Raw genomic sequence first — 26,322 nt, 5'->3', positions numbered from 1 at the left:
TGAGGCGACAGTAGAGTGCGGTTTGGTCATATTGGTGAATTTACCGATGAACTTGCATTTTTAACACTGACTATTTTTAGTAGAGTGACAAATAAAGCCCCTGGAGCCGAAACTCATGTCTTTTGAAGCGATTCGACCGTTAAAAGTGACAACATCTTAGTATCAAATGCTCTTCTAATGCCTATGCGTTATACACATAAAACGAGGCGACAGTAGAGTGTGGTGAGGCGACAGTAGAGTGCGGTTTGGTCATATTGGTGAATTTACCGATGAACTTGCATTTTTAACATTGATTATTTTTAGTAGAGTGACAAATAAAGCCCCTGGAGCCGAAACTCATGTCTTTTGAAGCGATTCGACCGTTAAAAGTGACAACATCTTAGTATTAAATGCTCTTCTAATGCCTATACGTTATACACATAAAACGAGGCGACAGTAGAGTGTGGTGAGGCGACAGTAGAGTGCGGTTTGGTCATATTGGTGAATTTACCGATGAACTTGAATTTTTAACTTAAATTATTTTTAGTAGAGTGACAAACAAAGCCCCTGGAGCCGAAACTCATGTCTTTTGATGCGATTCGACCGTTAAAAATGACAACATCTATAGTATTACATGCTCTTCTAATGCCTATGCGTTATACCCATAAAACGAGGCGACAGTAGAGTGTGGTGAGGCGACAGTAGAGTGCGGTTTGGTCATATTGGTGAATTTACCGATGAACTTGCATTTTTAACATTGATTATTTTTAGTAGAGTGACAAATAAAGCCCCTGGAGGCGAAACTCATGTCTTTTGAAGCGATTCGACCGTTGAAAATGACAACATCTTAGCATCAAATGCTCTTCTAATGCCTATGCGTTATACACATAAAACGAGGCGACAGTAGTGCGTGGTGAGGCGACAGTAGAGTGCGGTTTGGTCATATTGGTGAATTTACCGATGAACTTCAATTTTTAACATTAATTATTTTTAGTAGAGTGACAAATAAAGTCACTGGAGCCGAAACTCATGTCTTTTGGAGCGATTCGACCGTTAAAAGTGACAACATCTTAGTATTAAATGCTCTTCTATTTAAATGCCTATGCGTTATACACATAAAACGAGGCGACAGTAGAGTGTGGTGAGGCGACAGTAGAGTGCGGTTTGGTCATATTGGTGAATTTACCGATGAACTTGAATTTTTAACTTAAATTATTTTAAGTAGGGTAACAAACAGACCCCCTGGAGCCGAAACTCATGTCTTTTGAAGCGATTCGACCGTTAAAAGTGACAACATCTTAGTATCAAATGCTCTTCTAATGCCTATGCGTTATACACATAAAACGAGGCGACAGTAGAGTGTGGTGAGGCGACAGTAGAGTGCGGTTTGGTCATATTGGTGAATTTACCGATGAACTTGCATTTTTAACACTGACTATTTTTAGTAGAGTGACAAATAAAGCCCCTGGAGCCGAAACTCATGTCTTTTGAAGCGATTCGACCGTTAAAAGTGACAACATCTTAGTATCAAATGCTCTTCTAATGCCTATGCGTTATACACATAAAACGAGGCGACAGTAGAGTGTGGTGAGGCGACAGTAGAGTGCGGTTTAGTCATATTGGTGAATTTTCCGATGAACTTGCATTTTTAACACTGACTATTTTTAGTAGAGTGACAAATAAAGCCCCTGGAGCCGAAACTCATGTCTTTTGAAGCGATTCGACCGTTAAAAGTGACAACATCTTAGTATCAAATGCTCTTCTAATGCCTATGCGTTATACACATAAAACGAGGCGACAGTAGAGTGTGGTGAGGCGACAGTAGAGTGCGGTTTGGTCATATTGGTGAATTTACCGATGAACTTGCATTTTTAACATTGATTATTTTTAGTAGAGTGACAAATAAAGCCCCTGGAGCCGAAACTCATGTCTTTTGAAGCGATTCGACCGTTAAAAGTGACAACATCTTAGTATCAAATGCTCTTCTAATGCCTATGCGTTATACACATAAAACGAGGCGACAGTAGAGTGTGGTGAGGCGACAGTAGAGTGCGGTTTGGTCATATTGGTGAATTTACCGATGAACTTGCATTTTTAACACTGACTATTTTTAGTAGAGTGACAAATAAAGCCCCTGGAGCCGAAACTCATGTCTTTTGAAGCGATTCGACCGTTAAAAGTGACAACATCTTATTATCAAATGCTCTTCTAATGCCTATGCGTTATACACATAAAACGAGGCGACAGTAGAGTGTGGTGAGGCGACAGTAGAGTGCGGTTTGGTCATATTGGTGAATTTACCGATGAACTTCAATTTTTAGCTTAAATTATTTTTTAGTAGAGTGACAAACAAAGCCCCTGGAGCCGAAACCCATGTCTTTTGATGCGATTCGACCGTTAAAAGTGACAACATCTATAGTATTACGTGCTCTTCTAATGCCTATGCGTTATACACATAAAACGAGGCGACAGTAGAGTGTGGTGAGGCGACAGTAGAGTGCGGTTTGGTCATATTGTTGAATTTACCGATGAACTTCAATTTTTAACTTAAATTATTTTTAGTAGAGTGACAAACAAAGCCCTTGGAGCCGAAACTCATGTCTTTTGATGTGATTCGACGCTTGAAAATGACAACATCTTAGTATTAATTGCTCTTCTAATGACTATGCGTTGTTAAGCAGATAACTAAAAATATGTCACAATATTGCAGTGATAAAGTTGAAAAAAATATTAAGAAATTCAGGTCCTTGTGCGTTTTTGCTATCATTTTCCTTACACAGCCATTATAATATTATGTGGACGCAAGCATGGAAAACTCCACATACTTGTTTGTTTTATTGTTTTACTCAGTTGATGTAACCATGTGCAGACAAAGAAAGCGCTAATCGAGGAAGAAGAATAAATATAAGGAAATGGAAGTTTTGGCATTAGTCTGATGGTCCTCGAAAGGAAAAACAAATCTTGATATTGTAGATTGCATGTGTTGGTTGTTGCAGTGGTTAGTAACGTGCGTGTTGTAAACTATGGAGATGTACCTTGAGTATAGGCCCTCCCGTAAAAAAAATTCTTTGTTTCTCCTTTTGTAACATCAGATTTGGTAATTTGGTAATCAAATATTAATATCTGAATGGTGCAAGTGATAAATACTTCTTTGATAATACTTTCGTGGCCTTGTATTTTGTAACAAAAAAAAAAATGTGTTTTATAATGACAAGTTTAGATCTAATTTAGATACTCAGATTGTTCTAGTTGTTAGACTTGGTATTATCGTCATTGCCCTCATAACTTCACATACTATAAAGCAACACTAGGGGCGGGGGTATTAATCACATTCAGTGATAATTCTAGTTTGTGCTTATCATGAATTCTTCTTCCATTTTTACCCAAAAGAAACCTCAGCGAATATCGACAAGAGTGCACCCCCGGAAATACCAAGACAGAGACCTGCACAAGGTTTGTTATTGTTGTTGTTGGTGGTGGTGGCGTTGTTGCTGTTTGTTGTTGTTGTTGCTGCTGCTGCTGAAAGTCTTGTTGTTTGGCTTTCAGTGTGGGAAATAGAAGATGCAATTGTCTACCTGAACATATTTAGGATATTTCAGGCCAACACTTGGATTGCAAGTCTGCCACTGCATGAAAATCAACTTGTGACACCTGTATGGGCCCCATTTAATAAAAGATGTTAGGATGGCAACTATTGCTGGAATGGCAACTTCCCATAGCAACAACCAATCAGGAACCTGGGTTTTTGTTAAAGGTTATGCAAGACACCAATGTGTTAATATAAGAAAAATGTGTTGCCATGGTAACCACTCATTTTTGTATCAAATTGAACCATTTAGTCTATGAAGGTGAAATTTGGTGTGTATGATGGTCTTTAAGTATAGTTATGCAAAATGTCCCTTGTGTTTGTATCAGACAATGCATTGCCATGGTAACCTCACTTTTTACCCAAACCTTGTGGAACTCGTGTAATTGTACAGTAAACTAAAACTATAAAACTAAAACTATAAAGTGCACAAACTTGGTATTAACGTCAATGCCCTCATGACATCACATACTATAAAGCAACACTAGGGGCGGGGGTATTAATCACCTTCAGTGATAATTCTAGTTTCTTCTACGCGTAAGGGCGAGACACATTTTGGCATTTGCCTTTGTTAAAAAAAAAAAGAGTGCATCACTATGGTCGACACCCCTAATGATACATTTGTAGTTTATTCCAGTATTACTTCGTGAAGATGTATAAGTAAGATTTATACAGCATCAAGTATGAAATATCAGGTTCACAGCTTTAACACATAATACAGTTTTTACTCACTCTGCTTGGATCAATCGTTGCAGGTGCCATCAGAAAACTTCTCCAAGAGATTGATGTGGAGAATGTCACCTTGCCCATGCATAAGAAAGCTCGGTACCACGTGTGGTGATGTATTGGAATACCGAGACTTTGAAACCCTCATACATCCCAATTGGTTGAACAGTAAGGTATGTGCCAGCATGCATTGTTAGATGTATGAATGCAATGTGTGTTGATGTGAATGTGTGAGGTGAGTGTAGTACTGAGTATTATATATATATATATACTAGCAGCACCCGTGGGAATCCACGGGTCTGAGAGGTTTCATTTTTTCTCATATATACGATTTTGCACATAAAATAAAGAATTATATAGATAAAGAATGATGATAAAGAACATGAAATAAAGAGAAAAGTTTTCTCATTCTTTCGTTACTCGTGCTCTCTTCTACCCATGACCACCGTTCAACCCCCAAACACACACACACACACATTTTCTCCCCCGCAGAAAAAACAAGCAAACAAACAAACAAACAAACAAAAACAAACATTCAGAGAAACATTACCAAAAGCGCTTATGAGATTCTCCGAAAGTTCTGCCCACAGATTCTTCCCGTCAAAACGGGGAGATACTATTGACACTATGACTTTGATATTAATATAACATATTCCTATACCCCCTGCTCTTGCATCCATGCAGGCACCCGAGGGAATCCACGGCTGGTGTCAAGGCATTCCTATTTGTTTTCCGCCGTTATGGGAGAAAAATATTATATTTTCGTCTTCAATTGCTTCCTCCTTTTTGTTTTCAATCACCAAAACTTGGTTTGATAGATCATAGAATCATCCGTTTATCTGCTTCAGACTATACATCATCATTATTATTATCATATTATTCTTCTTAATATTGTTATATTGTTATTATAATTATTATTGTTATTTTGGGAGGGGGATCATAGTCATTAGGTTTAATAAGTAATCACCCGTGGGAATCCATGGGTCTCAGGGCCTCGTAATTGGTATTTCTTTTCCCATGTTATGGGAGAAAGAAGATTTTTTTTGTCTTCATTGCTCCCTCTTTTTTTAATTTTTATCACCAAAACTTGGTTTTATGGACCATAATAAGAACCACCCATTTCATTTCCACTTGTAACTTCAAAAATAGGCAATCGCCAATCTAGGTTTTTCCCCACGTCCGCTCATCTTATGAATATCATGTTTACAGCAGCTATGCAGTAAACGAATGGACAGCGGCACGTGTTTTATATGATATGGAAGGGTACGATCGGCAAGTACAAATTTAAGTGGATATACAGCCGTCCTAAACAGTCTGAGTACAATGATACCCGACTTGAGAGTAAACTAAATGATGAACCCGAGCTGCATAATATCCTGCAGTTGTGCAAAATACAATAAAATAACAGCCAAGAAACTTAATAGCTGTTTTGTTAGGGAATTAAGTTGGCCACCTTGAATGAACTTTTAATTAGGTCTACGTTTAACTTGGGAAATTGTGGAAGACATTGTATTTGAGGGTCCTTTGTCCTTAGCTGTGGAGGTTAGCTTTTTAAGTGTGAGAAGGGGAGCTGAATTTTAGATCTCGCCGAGTATACAGACCTACGGTAAAGCTATGTATATAGGGGAAGAACATTTTCTGAAAATGATGATTATAGCCTGCTGCTCATCATCAGTCAGTCCGAGTGTATAGTCTTCGAAGTCTGAAATATCTTGTGACACTTTGATAGATCTATGTAACTTTGGTTACAGAAAAAAAGCTGCCGAGGTCAGATCCGAACTACACACCAATTGTTGAAATCTCCCTATGTTGGAATATACAGTATGTGTGGCAATGATGGTGATGACAGTCACAAAAATGGGACTGTGAGAACAATTATGTCTATTGATATATACATACAATGTATTTCTTTTTTGCTTCTGTGTGTGCCATGCCATAGCATTACACATTCCCTTGAGAAGATGACATTACAAAACAAAGTATACAAATGAATGTTCCCACCAGATTAGATCTCAAGGTCTTAAAAATGAAGGAAATATTGAGCTATTTGCTGGACAGTTTAATTAAGGAATTCTCCATTTTTTGTGCATTATTTTACTGCAAAACAAAAAGTAGATAAGTACATGGGCATGTTGACAACCAAAGCCTCAGAAGAAGATAGGAAAGTGGTATATGAACCAGTGCCATCCATTTTACTTTCAATAGGTGACTTTTTTACTTTGTTCTTTATGTACCCTGGGGCAGAGTCCTGATGATTGTAGTTCCTCCTTAATTTGTAATACATTTTTAATAATTTCTTGATTTTGTGAATACAAGATTTTGTTTAAAAGTGATAACCGGAAGGTTTTGTTTCTTTCTTGGATTATATTTTGTTAGGTCATAAATGAGTACCTCCATCTTCTTCGAAATGAAATCAATGTACAGGACTATGGACATGTGTTCATCATACCCTCGTATGTTGCTGTACAGTGGAATGTCCGTGGAATGGCAGTTTAAGAAGGTATGGTCACGAGTTTTGCAGGCAATGTTTTTCTACTGTAAAGCAGTTGTGTTATTACCAACACAAAAGACTTTAGTTACTTTCATACGCAGTTGCTAAATATGAAACTTACGTATAGCAGTTGATGATTAGCTCCAGTCTTGACCTCACAATGCATGTTCACATGTGCACAAAACTTTAAGATAAAACTTAAAGGACAAGTTCACCTTCATAGACATGTGGGTTGAGTGAATGCAGCAATATTAGTAGAACACATCAGTGAGAGTTTGAGGAAAATCGGACAATCTGTTCAAAAGTTATGAATTTTTTAAGTTTCTGCTCAGTCACGGCTGGATGAAAAGACTACTATAGCTTGTGATGTCACATGAGTACAACTATATAAAGAAAGAATAAAGAAAATTCAACATATTTCCATTTTTCTCGCATAACAAAAGAACACTGGACTTCTCTCTTTCAGAAGGCAGGGGGAATAATATTACCCTTAACATACGTCAGTAGCAAGTCGAAGAAATGTGCACTTTATTTAAAAAGTAAAGTTTTGTGAAATTCTCTTTTTATTTTCCTTATGTAGTTGTACGCATGTGACATCATACACTGTAGTAGTCTTCTCTTCCAGCAGTGACTGCGCAGATACTTAAAATATTCGTAACTTTTGAACGGATTGTCCAATTTTCCCCAAACTTTCACTGATGTGTTCTACTAATATTGCTGCACTCTCTCAATCCTTATGTATATGAAGGTATACTTGTCCCTTTAAGAGTGAATCCTACTCAATTTTTGTACAGGAATTGCAGAATCTTGTCACATAACCTTTAATATACCCATGCAAAATAGCGCAGCTGGAGGTTGACCCATAAGGCGCAAACTCACAAGTTCGTTGATTATTGTTGTGAGGTGATGTTGGGCACTGGTGTGTATATTGTGTAACAATCTTTGGGTTTGTACTCAGATGAGTGAGTATCAGCACTCATAATATTGTGGGGGGGGGGGGTTTAGAGCGAGAGAAAGAGAAAGAATATTTTGGGCAATAAGGTCAAAAATTAAATGTAAAGCGTTGAGTGAAAACGTGAAAATTTTATATTTCCTCATATCTCGAAAATGGTTCAAGGCAGGCCTATACATCATTCATGGAACTTAGTGAATATGCAAATACTGATTGGCAGTGATTGTTGCGAAAATGTTATGGTCAAAGGTCAAGGGTCAATGGCCAAGGTCAATTCAAGCTTTCATTATTTCCCTACTATGTATGCGTTTTTTTTTTTCTTGTTTTGTATGAGCCTGTAGTAATTTCACATTTTTATATTCATGTTATATTGCATATAAATATTGTTTCTTCATTTTTGTAAAATCAATTTTAATTCAGCCTCTGGCTGTGTTCAATGATTTGTTAGATAAAGGTGCTTAATAGTAATAATAAAAAATTACTAACATTATTCTGTGTACTCACTGATGATGTGTTTCTAATCATCAACTAATCTTTAAGATTTGCTAGCTTTTGAGTGATGCACTCACACGGCACTTAACTACAAGCTAATCATCAAGAGTTTAATTTTGAACGTAAATTTATGTAAAGTTTAGGAACAGCAAGTGAATGCCACTTTTCTAATGAAGCAAGTTAAAGTAGCAAGAGTGGGTTTGTGTAGTAACAAAGAATTGTTGGCAATTAAAAAAATATGAGAAGATAAAGCTTATCAACTGCTTGAGCAGATCGAAATCTGTCAAAAGAACCAATTCCACGCTTTGAAAAAAAAAATCATAAAATATAAAATGCCCACATACATCGATCCTCAAATCGTTGAAATGATGTATGAAAAAACCCACATATACCTCCTTGAAATACTAGACATTGTAACGAATGACGAAAAGTTGTCATTCACTTTAAAATGAAAGTATTGGTTTATTTACCTGTAGGTGACCCTTTCAAAATTCAAGTGGGCATTTATGCCAATCAACATTAGACAGAGCCACTAGATCCTTCTTGTGGCAAATGTTCCAGAAATGAAAATGTCTGTTCCTGACTCCCTTCGGGATCTGATCACACCATCTATATATACGTGGACAAGTTCAGATCAGCTTTTCAAAGATAATGTGCAGAATGCCAATAGACATATGTTATGTTTTGATATCGATCTTTTATTCTTAGAATATTAATTTCAATGGTGTTTAGTACGCCATTCAATGAAATTATTACAGTGAGTATATAAACATGTACATTCAATTTTTCACTCACAGTTCTGCAAATCAAAGGAACATTTATTATGTGTATTGACCTATATTCCCTCAGGTTTTTAACAATTGACCCCAGACTTGACATGTGCAACTACTATCATAGGAGAAGAACAAACCCCCTTGTCTCTTCAAAGATAATATACAGAGTGCCAATGGATTTTATGTTATGTTTTGATATCAAACTTTTATTCCCTCCATTTCAGTGGTGTTTAATGAACCATTAATGTTATAGTGAGTACATTGTCATGTACGTACATACATTTCTTTTTCACAGTTCTACAAATCAAAGGAGAATATGTTTATTGACCTAACTCCCTCAGTTTTTTTTTTTCAATTGACCCGAGTTTCAATTGCTTTCATAGGTAGAGGTACAGACCACAAGAGTGTTTTGTAGTCAGGATATCATAACGCATAACCATGGCAACATTACATTTTCATTAAAAAAGATTATTACATCACATTTGGCTTCTTCAGAAAGTTTCAGCGAAGAAACACTAATTTCATACAGTGTAATATTGTTAATTGAAATTGGAACATAAAAAAGATGCAAAGTCTGACTGACACGGTTGTCAGTTTATAGTTGCCATTGCAACCAGCAATAGCAAAGATAGCTAAATTATATATCAAAATGTCTGTAATAAGATTTGAGGAAAAGTCACCAAATTTGGACAAAATGGAATGAATGGCGAAGGAGTGGCAAATGACACCGAATCCTGAAATGCACTAGAAAATACATATAAAAAAAAAGCTTTGTTTTAAATTTCTTATTGCATTGTCACTTAATTGATACTTTCTCAATTAAGGTTCATGAGTTTGTTAATGCTGGGAGCGTGCCTTCTATTGTCAAGCAATGAAAACTGTCTCGCCACCATTTGATCATGTTATCGTCGGAAGGAAAACTTTGAAGGTGTTTTTCTCGAAACTCTGATTTCCTCAACCACTTGACATGCGCTAATATAATCACTGACATCTCCGCAATTGAGTACTTTTACGAGTTGTACTAAATATGACATTAGAGTAGAAGAGTAAGGGAATGATGTCATGCCATTTTCAGAAGATTGTCCTCCCCCGACCTTTGGATCTTTTTGTTGTAGCGGGTCACATATTATACTTGTGATCTCCAATAGGGTATTTGGTTAACCTCAACATAAGCCAGGACAAAAAAAAAAAAAAAAATCAAGTACATTTTATCGTCCATAAGAAAGATGTTCTATGTGTGTGTCTAGATCAACGCTGATATTTTTTTTTTTATGAATTACAAATAGAGTGTTGTCATCTATTAATAGATCCAATTACTTAAGTAATGCCAACAAGTTGACTTCATTTTGAAGCTAATGAGAGTCAAGCCCTCATCCCCACCACCTCAATCTTATCTCCTTTTTTGCATTTTGGCTGTAGCTCTTCAGTAAACCTTTACCTTTACCTTTATCTGTTTCTGTATGTTGGTAAAGGCACTCCATGGCACAGAGGGCCCAAGAAACAGGGGAGCTCCAAGGTGAGTGGAGCCATGATGAGTCCCTGACGTCTGCACTGCAGAAGGATGGAAGTTCGTGTGGTGCCTTTGTAATGCTGGTAATTAAACAGGACTAGCATTCTTCTTTATTTCAAATATTCTGTGAACAAGAACATGTACTAATATATTCTTTCCTTGTGCCCATCATGTAAAAGTGAAGAGGTACTGCATGCTTTCAGGTTGTTTATTTGTCCATCCCATAACACTTAATTGCAAGTTTAGAGAAAACAAAAACAACAACAACAAACAGGCTTTTATGTTGGCTGACCATGGTATCTGCTACAGAGACTAGTCTAGGGCTAAATCTCTCAAGATCAAAGGTTTGATGTGTATTGTATAGATAGTTATGCTAGTACTACAGTTAACAAAAAGAATAGGGCCTACACGCATTTAAAATCATGGGGTTAATCATAGAAAAGAGTAGAACTGAATTCTCACCATATTTCAGAAATGGCTGAAGGTTTATCTTCATGAAACTGTAGGCACTATACTCATATGGTTGTACTGACTGACAATAATTTTCTCAGGAAGTTCTTATGCCTCAGATACGCCATAAAGTGTCACCTGAGGCATTATATATTTTCAGGTTGTCCTTCTGTCTGTCCTTTCGTCTGTCTTTCTGTCTGTGTGACAGTTGAACTGACCTGTCTTTTGGGAGTTGAAATGAATATTTCCTCTGAATGCTGTGTTGCTATTTTCTTACAAGGTCAGTCTAGAACATGAAATCTTAGTGTTATGTGTCTGCAGTAATGACATTTATTACTTTGACAACGTCAATTACAGATCCACTTCATCTTTTACTTACAACAGCTTTGTTAATGGTCCTTTAAAACCAGGTAGACGAGCTTGATGATTTCATGTTGATATCTTATCAATACTAGTTTACTATAATAAGACATTCACATATAGATTTCATACACTAGAATCTGAATTTTACATGTTTCAGCATGTTGATGTTCCAAGTTTGCTTATTGATATTATCACATTTGTTGAGCCAGTCTCCTGACTCTTTTTTAGGAATATGTTTATGATTGTATTTCCTAATTAGATGTAATAGTACACGTGATTGGTTACGTATTTCTTTACTCACATAAGTGTTAATGAATGTACGTATATATGTGTATATGTGTGTGTATATATCTATAAACACACAAACAAACAAACATATATACATACATAGTTATGTTCATTAATTATTATCATTATTATTTTTATTATTATTATTGTTATTAATATTATTATTATTTGTCTTTGTCTTTAGAACGCATTAGCGATCACAAGAGGTCTGAATCCAGCTAGCCTTGGTCAGGTACATGCAAGAAAAATGAGGGATATGTACTAAGGGCATTACTGGCAGCAGCAGTGAAACCACCCAAGCAAAGACGAATCTGTGATGCTGTGGGGTGCAGCAAGCCCCCTCTGCCAGCAGACTGGGTTTGTTGTGAGCCAAGTGAGGTGTGTGGGAGGTGGTGTCACCCCATATTTGTTGACATCTGCAGACCTCCAAAGGGTGACTTTGTATGCCCTGTGTGTAAGGCACAGTATGAGTAGGTGAATATAGAGGACCATCTTCCACATGTGACCGTGCATCACAAAAAAAAAAAAAAAAAAGTCATACACTTGATTTTACGTGAGGACTCTTGAAAGGGGAAATGGGTCAACTGAGTCAATCTTGTGTGTTTCATATTTGCTGAAAGAGCTATCCTTCTACATAATTCTTTAGTTTGGGATCATAACATGAATGTGAAATTGTGTTTTCAGCAGTTTTTCTTCAACCTTTTTGGAGGGAGAGTAGAACGATCAGGTATGTCCCCTTTTCATTTCTTGAAATTATTTACACACTCTTTACTTTTAAGTCTAATAACTTTTGAAACGATAAGTCTACTGATTTGAAAGTTGACATTAAACATGCATAGAATATGTTAAAGGAGCATGCTCAATTTCAGCTTAATCTGATAATCCCTTCATTGTGGTAGCTCCAGTGGTTTACATTCATTGCACAGCTAGCACGGCTTGGTAAAGATTAAGTGCTTGAATAGACCCTCTTTTCTCAATTCACACTTTTCCAGAGTGTGTGTTTTCGTTCTAGTATTTAGATAGGTTAGGGGAGTCCATTTGAATTGTGTGATACATCATTTTACAGCTTAGAGTCCGCTCTTTAAGAATCTGCCCTTAACTAAAATCAATGTCTGGCAACGTTTTGTTGGTTTTGTGATGCATGGTCACATTATGTCACATAATCATTCTGGATGGAGACATCAGTTCTCCAAGTATATATATTATAATGCATTATTCTACCAAGTGGGATTTCTTGAAAAAGGCTTGCATTAAGGTCATAATGACATTTCAATCTTGTAAAGATAACTTGGGGAAACAGTCTCTTCTGCCCAAAATTAGTATACCAAATCATAAAATCATAATTGTGTATGCAAAATGGCGGCTGAATCAGCATAGATTGCAATTTCAGAAATACATCTTCTCCAACCATCTTATTATAGGAAATATGTAGTATATCATGTCAAAATACCATAGGCACGTGCATGCCAGTAAATGTCTTCCTGGCTGTATATCAAGATCCTTTTATTTCAGTGAATGTTTAATGTAATTGATAGAGACTTTATCCTGATATGAATGCATTTGTACATGCCTTTATACAGTTGTTCATACTCATACTTCCATGAAATGCAATGGAATTGATAAAGGAGACATGGCCCTAAAGTCTAAGTGAAAATTTTACACATAGAATTATGTGCCCAAGCTTAACCCCTCGATCGCCCAAGTCCCCATAACACAAAACAGTAAATGCAAATGCATTTGTTATAAAAGCATAGATGATTTTCATCAAACTATCACTAAATGCCTGTTCTGAAAATGTGCACATATACCATTTAGGACATTCCTTTCTGAAGTTACTAATTTGCATATTTGGCTGCAACATGCTTGTGAGAAACATGTAATCAGATATTTTCTTGTAACCCTTCATGGTTAGTAAGGAGCACCTGAACAGTATTTAAGTCAAGTATATAGTATTAGACAAAATAATGAAAACAAAATAAGTAAAAAAGGATGGAGATCCAGTATACAAATGAGATAAGATAAGTATTAATCATGCTGTTACCTGTTTTCGTGAGATCTTTTAGAAGTTGTAGATTCATTCGTCCCGTTAATGCACGTAGTTAAGACCTTATAAAATCTTCAATCAAATCAGTAGTTTACCCTCTCAATTACCCTTATTTACAAACAAATTATTTCATATATTTTATTCACTTATTCATTCATTGACCTTGTACCTTATATTCTTTAAACTTTCATCAACACTCAATGAACAGTTTGTCTACACTGGATGTACAGGCCTTCTCATCATGCATGGGATAAAATCTCTTTTGCCTTGCAATTTTCAGTTCTTTCAAGGAATTGTTGGTAACGATTCATGAAGATTAAAAAGAAGTATTATTTGGTGGCCATATTGTTTATAAGTGTAAGAAATGGCTTTCTGGGCACTACTGAGATTCTTTTTAAGAACTGGGTATTTCTCTTGCCCATGTAGCACAAACGATGCATAGAAATCATTTTCCATCATAGCTGCCATTGTCCTGATCTGTGTCTTTCGCGTACTCTGTCAAAATTTCCATATGGCTTGTAAATGTAAATCAGCTTTCCCTAAGAAGCACAGACGCAAAGTACTGTGGTGTACTCGTATTATCTTTCCGCAGATTTGAGCCATATGACCCCCAAAACTGGCACCACAAAATGTCTGTGTCAATGTGCTTGAATTATGTTTAAAAGTCTGATTCCCCTAGTTTTTACTGCCACATGTGCTTGCACGCTATCACATTTTTCAGAAATCCCACTTGAAAGAAATACAACTATACACTCTTCAACTATAGCACCAATTGATTTATCCTAAAACTGTTGCAGCTCAAAGTCATAGAAGAGTGCTAGCTTTGCTGTTATGTAAATTTTATGTCAGGTTTTTTTTTTTCCAATGCAAAAGTATGAGAGTAGGAATGATGCGTCACCATGGGCCACAAAGCATTAAGAGTGGCACAAGTGCATCACCAGTTTGTTTATAACATGCTTACTGTACATTCTGTATGCAAAGTTGTGCAGTATAGGTCAGATTCTTGTGATTAGCAGACAGTATGCTACCATGGTAAGAGTATATAATGGTGCAAAATCAACAAGGTCTTGCAACTTGATATTTGTCTCCAGCTAGTATAGACAATTCCGACGAAATATGTTTCATGTGATTATTTTGAAAATAAGATGTGTAAGACTTATTTATGACAAGCCAAAAGCATGTTAACAGTAACATGATTTCAGTTATTGTTTTCTCCAGTGCAAAAGGATAAAAGCAAGAATGGTTTGCAAGCTTTGACCACAAAGCATTAAGAGTGGCACAAGTGCATCACCAGTTAATGTTTGTATTCAACATGCTTGCATTCCGGTCAGATTCTTATGAGTAACAGACAGTATGCTACTATGGTAAGAGTTTATTATGGTGCAAATTCAACAAGGTCTTGCAACTTGATATTTGTATCTAGGTAGTAGACAATTCAGAGGAAATATGTTTCATGTGATTATTTTGAAATTAGGTTGTGCAAGACCTCTTTATGACAAGCCAAGGACAGGTACCCAGAACATGATTTCAGTTATTGTTTTTTTTTTCTTCCACTGCAAAAGTTTGAGAGCAGGAATGGTGTGTCAACATAGGCCACAAAGCATTAAGAGTGGCACAAGTGCATCACCATTAGTTTTGTTTATAACATGCTTATATTCTGCAAAGTTGTGCAGTAGGCCCTATAGGTCAGATTCTAATGAGTAGCAGACAGTATGCTCCCATGGTAAGAGTATATTATGCTGCAAAATCAACAAGGTCTTCCAGCTTGGTAGTTGTCTCCAGTTACCAGAAAATTCATACGAAGTATGTTTCATGTGATTATTCGATCCATCTGATCCTTTAAGTGAGGCCTCTACCAGACATAGACGTGAAGCATGTATTAATGATATGACAGCTTGGATGATACGGAACAAACTCAAACTGAATGATGGCAAAAGTGAATTCATGATAATTGCATCAGAACATCTGCCAGCAAAGGTCCGTAGTCAATCATTACGAATTGGACGTGTCAATGTACAATCTGTATCAAATTGTAGGAATCTGGGAGTTTATTTTGACCATGAAATATCAATGGCGACGCACATTACAAACACATGTCGATCTGTATATTTGCAACTAATATTCACATAAGTATCAGGAAATCCTTATAAAACAAAGTTGCAGCCTCTGTTATTCATTCGTATGTTTTGTCTCGTATTGATTATGGAAATGCATTATTGTTCAAGGCTTCATCTTACCAACTGGCCAAACTACAGCGTGCTCAGAACTCTGCTGCTCGGGTCCTCAGTGGAACATCTTGCTTCTCCAGCATTACCCCAGTTCTAAAAAATCTTCACTGGCTATAAGTATCCAAGAGGATAGAGTTTAGAATTTTTCTTCATACATGGAAAGTATTACATTCTTCAGCTCCAAAATATTTGCAAAACCTTGTTTCAGAATACGTCCCTGGCAGAAATCTCCGTTCATGTAATAATAAACAATTAACGGTTAAAAGAACAATCTCAACTCTCGGAGAAAAAGCCTTTGTTGCTGCAGCCCCATCTCTCTGGAACGCTCTTCCACTGAGGATCCGATCAGCAGAGACCATTGAAACATTTAAAAAACTTCTGAAATCACATATTATGTTCGCATCTTGTTTTGATTGAATTTTCAACGAATTGGTCATTGGGTGTACATCTCTATCTATCTCTTTCTTCTTTTTCAACCTTCTTTTGTACAATTATGACTACGATGTATGCTATTCTTTTTGTAATTACGACATTTTGCTCACAACATCTAAAATAAGCCTGTTCTGTCAATGTGGCCCACAAAGTATTTAGAAGACAATTAAGAGGAAGTATGTTTCAAGTGATTATTGTGAAGTAAAGTTATGTAAGACTTTTTTTAGACAAGCCAAAGACATGTACCGAGTAAAATAATTTCAGTTATTTTGTTTTCTGATGCAAAAGTATGAGAGCAAGAATGGTGTGTCAACGTGGGCCACAAAGCATTAAGAGTGGCACAAGTGCATCACAAGTTTGTATATAACATGCTTCCATTCTGCAAAGTTGTGCAGGTCAGATTATTATGAGTAGCAGACAGTATGCTACCATGGTACGAGTACATTATGGTGCAAATCAACAAGGTCTTGCAACTTCATGTTTTTCTCCAGCTAGTCGACAATTCAGGGGAAATATGTTTCATGTTATTATTGTGAAGTTAAGATGTGTAAGACTTCTCTATGACAAGCAAAAACTTGTGTCCTGGTAACATTTTAGCTACTTTCTTTTTTATTTTTTTACAAATACAGAAGTCTGAGGCCTGGTATAAGAAACAGTTGAAACCTTGCTCTTGTGTTTGCATTCTTTAGTATGAGAGTTCCTATGGATTTCAGGATCCATTCCAAAAGTAAGTAGTTTAATAAAAAAAAAGTAAAGTCTTACAAGTTCAACAGTAGAAATTTGACTGAAAACTGATGAAAAATTAAGAAGTTATGAAATGTTGAAGTTTTGCTAATTTCTGCAAAACAGTTCTTGTACAGTGGACATTATGTAAATGAGTTATATAACCATGTTACAACCTCACAGTTTCTACTGATTGTGTAAAAAAAAGTGAAAATTCAATGCTTCCGTCAGTGAAATCTCAAACATGATGTTATTCCGTGTTGAATAACTTCAGAATAGTTATCAGATGGGTATATCAGGATTTCAGCTTTGGGCATAAATGCGTTTTAAACGGGAAGTTTGTCCATATTTACAAATAATATGGAAAGTTGTGAGGGGAAGGCATGCTCATTTTGCCATTTGTTTATTCATAAAGACTGTTCAAGAACTCTTTCGTGAGAAATTAGCGAAATTTCAAAATGTCACAACTTCATTGTTTTTCTTCCGTTTTGATCAGAATTTCACTGTTATACACATAATGTTGTACTCTTTATTCTGAAACTAATGTATATTTCGACTGGATTTTCCCTTCAGCCATTGTTTGCACGGAAAGAAATCAGTAACAGAAGTAGTGTGAAGGGTTGACTGCAAACCATCGATGAGTGTGCATAGAGCAGAATCCACTTCTAAGGCAGTGCATCTTCAAATTTTTCTCAATTTAGTTTTAGTTTTGAAGAAACTCTGAATCATATTTGTTACATGATTCTTATGTAAACATATATATATATATATATATATGTGTGCGTGTGTTTGTGTGTGTGTGTGTGCATTATGTACAAAACATTGACATTGGAAGAACAATCTATAAAAAAAAATACAGGATGTTGTCATTTTTCTCTGGGTTCTTTGTCTGTCATTTTATACATAAAGTAATTCATACAGAAATATCATTTTCATTGGCAATGTCACAAATATTACCAAAATCCTCAGTCTACAGTCGCCTCAAAGCACTCCTATACTGTCGCCTGGTTTTTGAGAGTACAACACAAGCATTGGAAGAACAATTATACTAACATGATAGTCATTTTTTATGCTAAAATCACATCAAAACACCAGAGTTTAGTTCGTCACTTTATTATCAAAATATTTTGTTGTAAATCCAATTTTACTGGTCGCCAAACCTCGGTCTACTGTCGCCTTTTTATAACACATAGGCATTAGAAGAGCACTTAATACTAAGATATTGTTATTTTCAAGGGTCAAATCGCATCAAAAGACATGAGTTCGGCTCCAGGGGCTCTGTTTGTTACTCTACTAAAAATAATTTAAGTTAAAAATTCAAGTTCATCGGTAAATTCACCAATATGACCAAACCGCACTCTACTGTCGCCTCACCACACTCTACTGTCGCCTCGTTAACTCATAGGCATTAGAAGAACATTTAATACTAAGATGTTGTCACTTTTAACGGTCGAATCGCTCCAAAATACATGAGTTTCGGCTCCAGGGGCTTTATTTGTCACTCTACTAAAAATAATTAATGTTAAAAATTGAAGTTCATCGCTAAATTCACCAATATGACCAAACCGCACTCTACTGTCGCCTCACCACACTCTACTGTCGCCTCGTTTTATGTGTATAACGCATAGGCATTAGAAGAGCACGTAATACTATAGATGTTGTCATTTTCAAGCGTCGAATCGCATCAAAAGACATGAGTTTCGGCTCCAGGGGCTCTTTTTGTTACTCTACTTAAAATAATTTAAGTTAAAAATGCAAGTTCATTGGTAAATTCACCAATGACCAAACCGCACTCTACTGTCGCCTCACCACACTCTACTGTCGCCTCGTTTTATGTGTATAACGCATAGGCATTAGAAGAGCACGTAATACTATAGATGTTGTCATTTTCAAGCGTCGAATCGCATCAAAAGACACGAGTTTCGGCTCCAGGGGGTCTGTTTGTTACTCTACTTAAAATAATTTAAGTTAAAAATTCAAGTTCATCGGTAAATTCACCAATATGACCAAACCGCACTCTACTGTCGCCTCGTTTTATGTGTATAACGCATAGGCATTAGAAGAACATTTAATACTAAGATGTTGTCACTTTTAACGGTCGAATCGCTCCAAAAGTCATGAGTTTCGGCTCCAGGGGCTTTATTTGTCACTCTACTAAAAATAATTAATGTTAAAAATTGAAGTTCATCGCTAAATTCACCAATAAAGATTATGACCAAACCGCACTGTACTGTCGCCTCACCACACTCTACTGTCGCCTCGTTTTATGTGTATAACGCATAGGCATTAGAAGAGCACGTAATACTATAGATATTGTCATTTTCAAGCGTCGAATCGCATCAAAAGACATGAGTTTCGGCTCCAGGGGGTCTGTTTGTTACCCTACTTAAAATAATTTAAGTTAAAAATTCAAGTTCATCGGTAAATTCACCAATATGATCAAACCGCACTCTACTGTCGCCTCACCACACTCTACTGTCGCCTCGTTTTATGTGTATAACGCATAGGCATTAGAAGAGCATTTGATACTAAGATGTTGTCACTTTTAACGGTCGATTCGCTTCAAAAGACATGAGATTTAGCTCCAGGGGCTTTATTTGTCACTCTACTAAAATAATAAATGTTAAAAATGCAAGTTCATCGGTAAATTCACCAATATGACCAAACCGCACTCTACTGTCGCCTCACCACACTCTACTGTCGCCTCGTTTTATGTGTATAACGCATAGGCATTAGAAGAGCACGTAATACTATAGATGTTGTCATTTTCAAGCGTCGAATCGCATCAAAAGACACGAGTTTCGGCTCCAGGGGGTCTGTTTGTTACTCTACTTAAAATAATTTAAGTTAAAAATTCAAGTTCATCGGTAAATTCACCAATATGACCAAACCGCACTCTACTGTCGCCTCACCACACTCTACTGTCGCCTCGTTTTATGTGTATAACGCATAGGCATTAGAAGAGCATTTGATACTAAGATGTTGTCACTTTTAACGGTCGATTCGCTTCAAAAGACATGAGATTTGGCTCCAGGGGCTTTATTTGTCACTCTACTAAAAATGATTAATGTTAAATATTGAAGTTCATCGCTAAATTCACCAATATGACCAAACCGCACTCTACTGTCGCCTCACCACACTCTACTGTCGCCTCGTTTTATGTGTATAACGCATAGGCATTAGAAGAGCACGTAATACTATAGATGTTGTCATTTTCAAGCGTCGAATCGCATCAAAAGACATGAGTTTCGGCTCCAGGGGCTCTTTTTGTTACTCTACTTAAAATAATTTAAGTTAAAAATTCAAGTCCATCGGTAAATTCACCAATATGACCAAACCGCACTCTACTGTCGCCTCACCACACTCTACTGTCGCCTCGTTTTATGTGTATACTCTCTAAAAAAAATCGAGTGAAAATTTTCACTCTAAAAAGAGTGAATACAAAAAAGAGTGAAATTCGAGTGAAATTGGAGTGAATTTTGAGTGAAAATGCTCATTTTCACTCATTTTGGAGTGACGTCAGGGATCACTCAAAGATTTTGGAGTGATCCCTGACGTCACTCCAAAATGAGTGAAAATGAGCATTTTCACTCAAAATTCACTCCAATTTCACTCGAAATTCACTCTTTTTTGTATTCACTCTTTTTAGAGTGAAAATTTTCACTCGATTTTTTTTAGAGAGTAACGCATAGGCATTAGAAGAACATTTAATACTAAGATGTTGTCACTTTTAACGGTCGAATCGCTCCAAAAGTCATGAGTTTCGGCTCCAGGGGCTTTATTTGTCACTCTACTAAAAATAATTAATGTTAAAAATTGAAGTTCATCGCTAAATTCACCAATATGACCAAACCGCACTGTACTGTCGCCTCACCACACTCTACTGTCGCCTCGTTTTATGTGTATAACGCATAGGCATTAGAAGAGCACGTAATACTATGGATAATGTCATTTTCAAGCGTCGAATCGCATCAAAAGACATGAGTTTCGGCTCCAGGGGGTCTGTTTGTTACCCTACTTAAAATAATTTAAGTTAAAAATTCAAGTTCATCGGTAAATTCACCAATATGACCAAACCGCACTCTACTGTCGCCTCACCACACTCTACTGTCGCCTCGTTAACTCATAGGCATTAGAAGAACATTTAATACTAAGATGTTGTCACTTTTAACGGTCGAATCGCTCCAAAAGACATGAGTTTCGGCTCCAGGGGCTTTATTTGTCACTCTACTAAAAATAATTAATGTTAAAAATTGAAGTTCATTGCTAAATTCACCAATATGACCAAACCGCACTCTACTGTCGCCTCACCACACTCTACTGTCGCCTCGTTTTATGTGTATAACGCATAGGCATTAGAAGAGCACGTAATACTATAGATGTTGTCATTTTCAAGCGTCGAATCGCATCAAAAGACATGAGTTTCGGCTCCAGGGGCTCTTTTTGTTACTCTACTTAAAATAATTTAAGTTAAAAATGCAAGTTCATTGGTAAATTCACCAATGACCAAACCGCACTCTACTGTCGCCTCACCACACTCTACTGTCGCCTCGTTTTATGTGTATAACGCATAGGCATTAGAAGAGCACGTAATACTATAGATGTTGTCATTTTCAAGCGTCGAATCGCATCAAAAGACACGAGTTTCGGCTCCAGGGGGTCTGTTTGTTACTCTACTTAAAATAATTTAAGTTAAAAATTCAAGTTCATCGGTAAATTCACCAATATGACCAAACCGCACTCTACTGTCGCCTCACCACACTCTAACTGTCGCCTCGTTTTATGTGTATAACGCATAGGCATTAGAAGAGCATTTGATACTAAGATGTTGTCACTTTTAACGGTCGATTCGCTTCAAAAGACATGAGATTTGGCTCCAGGGGCTTTATTTGTCACTCTACTAAAAATAATTAATGTTAAATATTGAAGTTCATCGCTAAATTCACCAATATGACCAAACCGCACTCTACTGTCGCCTCACCACACTCTACTGTCGCCTCGTTTTATGTGTATAACGCATAGGCATTAGAAGAGCACGTAATACTATAGATGTTGTCATTTTCAAGCGTCGAATCGCATCAAAAGACATGAGTTTCGGCTCCAGGGGCTCTTTTTGTTACTCTACTTAAAATAATTTAAGTTAAAAATTCAAGTCCATCGGTAAATTCACCAATATGGCCAAACCGCACTCTACTGTCGCCTCACCACACTCTACTGTCGCCTCGTTTTATGTGTATAACGCATAGGCATTAGAGGAACATTTAATACTAAGATGTCAGGGGCGGATCCAGGGAGGACAGCAACCGGCGCACGCCCCCTCTTTATTTTTTGTTGAAACAAAAGAAATAAAAAGAAAAAAATGGGGGAGGGGTGCGTGCGCCCCCCCCCCCTTTATTTTTGCAAACACGCCCCCTCTTTACGGAATTCCTGGATCCGCCCCTGGATGTTGTCACTTTTAACGGTCGAATCGCTCCAAAAGTCATGAGTTTCGGCTCCAGGGGCTTTATTTGTCACTCTACTAAAAATAATTAATGTTAAAAATTGAAGTTCATCGCTAAATTCACCAATATGACCAAACCGCACTGTACTGTCACCTCACCACACTCTACTGTCGCCTCGTTTTATGTGTATAACGCATAGGCATTAGAAGAGCACGTAATACTATAGATATTGTCATTTTCAAGCGTCGAATCGCATCAAAAGACATGAGTTTCGGCTCCAGGGGGTCTGTTTGTTACCCTACTTAAAATAATTTAAGTTAAAAATTCAAGTTCATCGGTAAATTCACCAATATGATCAAACCGCACTCTACTGTCGCCTCACCACACTCTACTGTCGCCTCGTTTTATGTGTATAACGCATAGGCATTAGAAGAGCACGTAATACTATAGATGTTGTCATTTTCAAGCGTCGAATCGCATCAAAAGACACGAGTTTCGGCTCCAGGGGGTCTGTTTGTTACTCTACTTAAAATAATTTAAGTTAAAAATTCAAGTTCATCGGTAAATTCACCAATATGACCAAACCGCACTCTACTGTCGCCTCGTTTTATGTGCATAACGCATAGGCATTAGAAGAACATTTAATACTAAGATGTTGTCACTTTTAACGGTCGAATCGCTCCAAAAGTCATGAGTTTCGGCTCCAGGGGCTTTATTTGTCACTCTACTAAAAATAATTAATGTTAAAAATTGAAGTTCATCGCTAAATTCACCAATAAAGATTATGACCAAACCGCACTGTACTGTCGCCTCACCACACTCTACTGTCGCCTCGTTTTATGTGTATAACGCATAGGCATTAGAAGAGCACGTAATACTATAGATATTGTCATTTTCAAGCGTCGAATCGCATCAAAAGACATGAGTTTCGGCTCCAGGGGGTCTGTTTGTTACCCTACTTAAAATAATTTAAGTTAAAAATTCAAGTTCATCGGTAAATTCACCAATATGATCAAACCGCACTCTACTGTCGCCTCACCACACTCTACTGTCGCCTCGTTTTATGTGTATAACGCATAGGCATTAGAAGAGCATTTGATACTAAGATGTTGTCACTTTTAACGGTCGATTCGCTTCAAAAGACATGAGATTTGGCTCCAGGGGCTTTATTTGTCACTCTACTAAAATAATAAATGTTAAAAATGCAAGTTCATCGGTAAATTCACCAATATGACCAAACCGCACTCTACTGTCGCCTCACCACACTCTACTGTCGCCTCGTTTTATGTGTATAACGCATAGGCATTAGAAGAGCACGTAATACTATAGATGTTGTCATTTTCAAGCGTCGAATCGCATCAAAAGACACGAGTTTCGGCTCCAGGGGGTCTGTTTGTTACTCTACTTAAAATAATTTAAGTTAAAAATTCAAGTTCATCGGTAAATTCACCAATATGACCAAACCGCACTCTACTGTCGCCTCACCACACTCTACTGTCGCCTCGTTTTATGTGTATAACGCATAGGCATTAGAAGAGCATTTGATACTAAGATGTTGTCACATTTAACGGTCGATTCGCTTCAAAAGACATGAGATTTGGCTCCAGGGGCTTTATTTGTCACTCTACTAAAAATAATTAATGTTAAATATTGAAGTTCATCGCTAAATTCACCAATATGACCAAACCGCACTCTACTGTCGCCTCACCACACTTTACTGTCGCCTCGTTTTATGTGTATAACGCATAGGCATTAGAAGAGCACGTAATACTATAGATGTTGTCATTTTCAAGCGTCGAATCGCATCAAAAGACATGAGTTTCGGCTCCAGGGGCTCTTTTTGTTACTCTACTTAAAATAATTTAAGTTAAAAATTCAAGTCCATCGGTAAATTCACCAATATGACCAAACCGCACTCTACTGTCGCCTCACCACACTCTACTGTCGCCTCGTTTTATGTGTATAACGCATAGGCATTAGAAGAACATTTAATACTAAGATGTTGTCACTTTTAACGGTCGAATCGCTCCAAAAGTCATGAGTTTCGGCTCCAGGGGCTTTATTTGTCACTCTACTAGAAATAATTAATGTTAAAAATTGAAGTTCATCGCTAAATTCACCAATATGACAAAACCGCACTGTACTGTCGCCTCACCACACTCTACTGTCGCCTCGTTTTATGTGTATAACGCATAGGCATTAGAAGAGCACGTAATACTATAGATAATGTCATTTTCAAGCGTCGAATCGCATCAAAAGACATGAGTTTCGGCTCCAGGGGGTCTGTTTGTTACCCTACTTAAAATAATTTAAGTTAAAAATTCAAGTTCATCGGTAAATTCACCAATATGATCAAACCGCACTCTACTGTCGCCTCACCACACTCTACTGTCGCCTCGTTTTAATCCACATGTGTATAACGCATAGGCATTAGAAGAGCATTTGATACTAAGATGTTGTCACTTTTAACGGTCGATTCGCTTCAAAAGACATGAGATTTGGCTCCAGGGGCTTTATTTGTCACTCTACTAAAATAATAAATGTTAAAAATGCAAGTTAATCGGTAAATTCACCAATATGACCAAACCGCACTCTACTGTCGCCTCACCACACTCTACTGTCGCCTCGTTTTATGTGTATAACGCATAGGCATTAGAAGAGCATTTGATACTAAGATGTTGTCACTTTTAACGGTCGATTCGCTTCAAAAGACATGAGATTTGGCTCCAGGGGCTTTATTTGTCACTCTACTAAAAATAATTAATGTTAAATATTGAAGTTCATCGCTAAATTCACCAATATGACCAAACCGCACTCTACTGTCGCCTCACCACACTCTACTGTCGCCTCGTTTTATGTGTATAACGCATAGGCATTAGAAGAGCACGTAATACTATAGATGTTGTCATTTTCAAGCGTCGAATCGCATCAAAAGACATGAGTTTCGGCTCCAGGGGCTCTTTTTGTTACTCTACTTAAAATAATTTAAGTTAAAAATTCAAGTCCATCGGTAAATTCACCAATATGACCAAACCGCACTCTACTGTCGCCTCACCACACTCTACTGTCGCCTCGTTTTATGTGTATAACGCATAGGCATTAGAAGAGCACGTAATACTATAGATGTTGTCATTTTCAAGCGTCGAATCGCATCAAAAGACATGAGTTTCGGCTCCAGGGGCTTTATTTGTCACTCTACTAAAATAATCAATGTTAAAAATTCAAGTTCATCGGTAAATTCACCAATATGACCAAACCGCACTCTACTGTCGCCTCACCACACTCTACTGTCGCCTCGTTTTATGTGTATAACGCATAGGCATTAGAAGAGCATTTGATACTAAGATGTTGTCACTTTTAACGGTCGATTCGCTTCAAAAGACATGAGATTCGGCTCCAGGGGCTTTATTTGTCACTCTACTAAAAATAATCGATGTTAAAAATGCAAGTTCATCGGTAAATTCACCAATATGACCAAACCGCACTCTACTGTCGCCTCACCACACTCTACTGTCGCCTCGTTTTATGTGTATAACGCATAGGCATTAGAAGAGCATTTGATACTAAGATGTTGTCACTTTTAACGGTCGATTCGCTTCAAAAGACATGAAATTTGGCTCCAGGGGCTTTATTTGTCACTCTACTAAAAATAATCAATGTTAAAAATGCAAGTTCATCGGTAAATTCACCAATATGACCAAACCGCACTCTACTGTCGCCTCACCACACTCTACTGTCGCCTCGTTTTATGTGTATAACGCATAGGCATTAGAAGAGCATTTGATACTAAGATGTTGTCACTTTTAACGGTCGATTCGCTTCAAAAGACATGAAATTTGGCTCC

At 37.1% G+C, this 26,322-nt stretch overlaps 1 long non-coding RNA gene across 2 annotated transcripts; it reads left to right on the top strand.

Moving 5' to 3' along the window:
- Positions 1-3,373: 3,373 nt before the first annotated feature.
- Positions 3,374-10,502, top strand: LOC140232204 (uncharacterized). Of its 2 annotated transcripts, none has more exons than XR_011901473.1 (4): positions 3,374-3,432; positions 4,321-4,464; positions 6,716-6,791; positions 10,472-10,502. It is a non-coding gene; the product is annotated as an uncharacterized lncRNA (long non-coding RNA). The 2 variants fall into 2 exon arrangements; XR_011901472.1 differs by having other exon boundaries at positions 6,668-6,791; positions 10,472-10,492.
- The last annotated feature ends 15,820 nt before the right edge of the window (positions 10,503-26,322 follow it).

Source organism: Diadema setosum, chromosome 1 (assembly GCF_964275005.1).
Source record: "Diadema setosum chromosome 1, eeDiaSeto1, whole genome shotgun sequence".
In the NCBI taxonomy this organism is placed as follows: Eukaryota; Metazoa; Echinodermata; class Echinoidea; order Diadematoida; family Diadematidae; genus Diadema; species Diadema setosum.
Note: the sequence above shows the minus strand (reverse complement) of the source record. Positions and strands in the feature narration are given on the sequence as shown.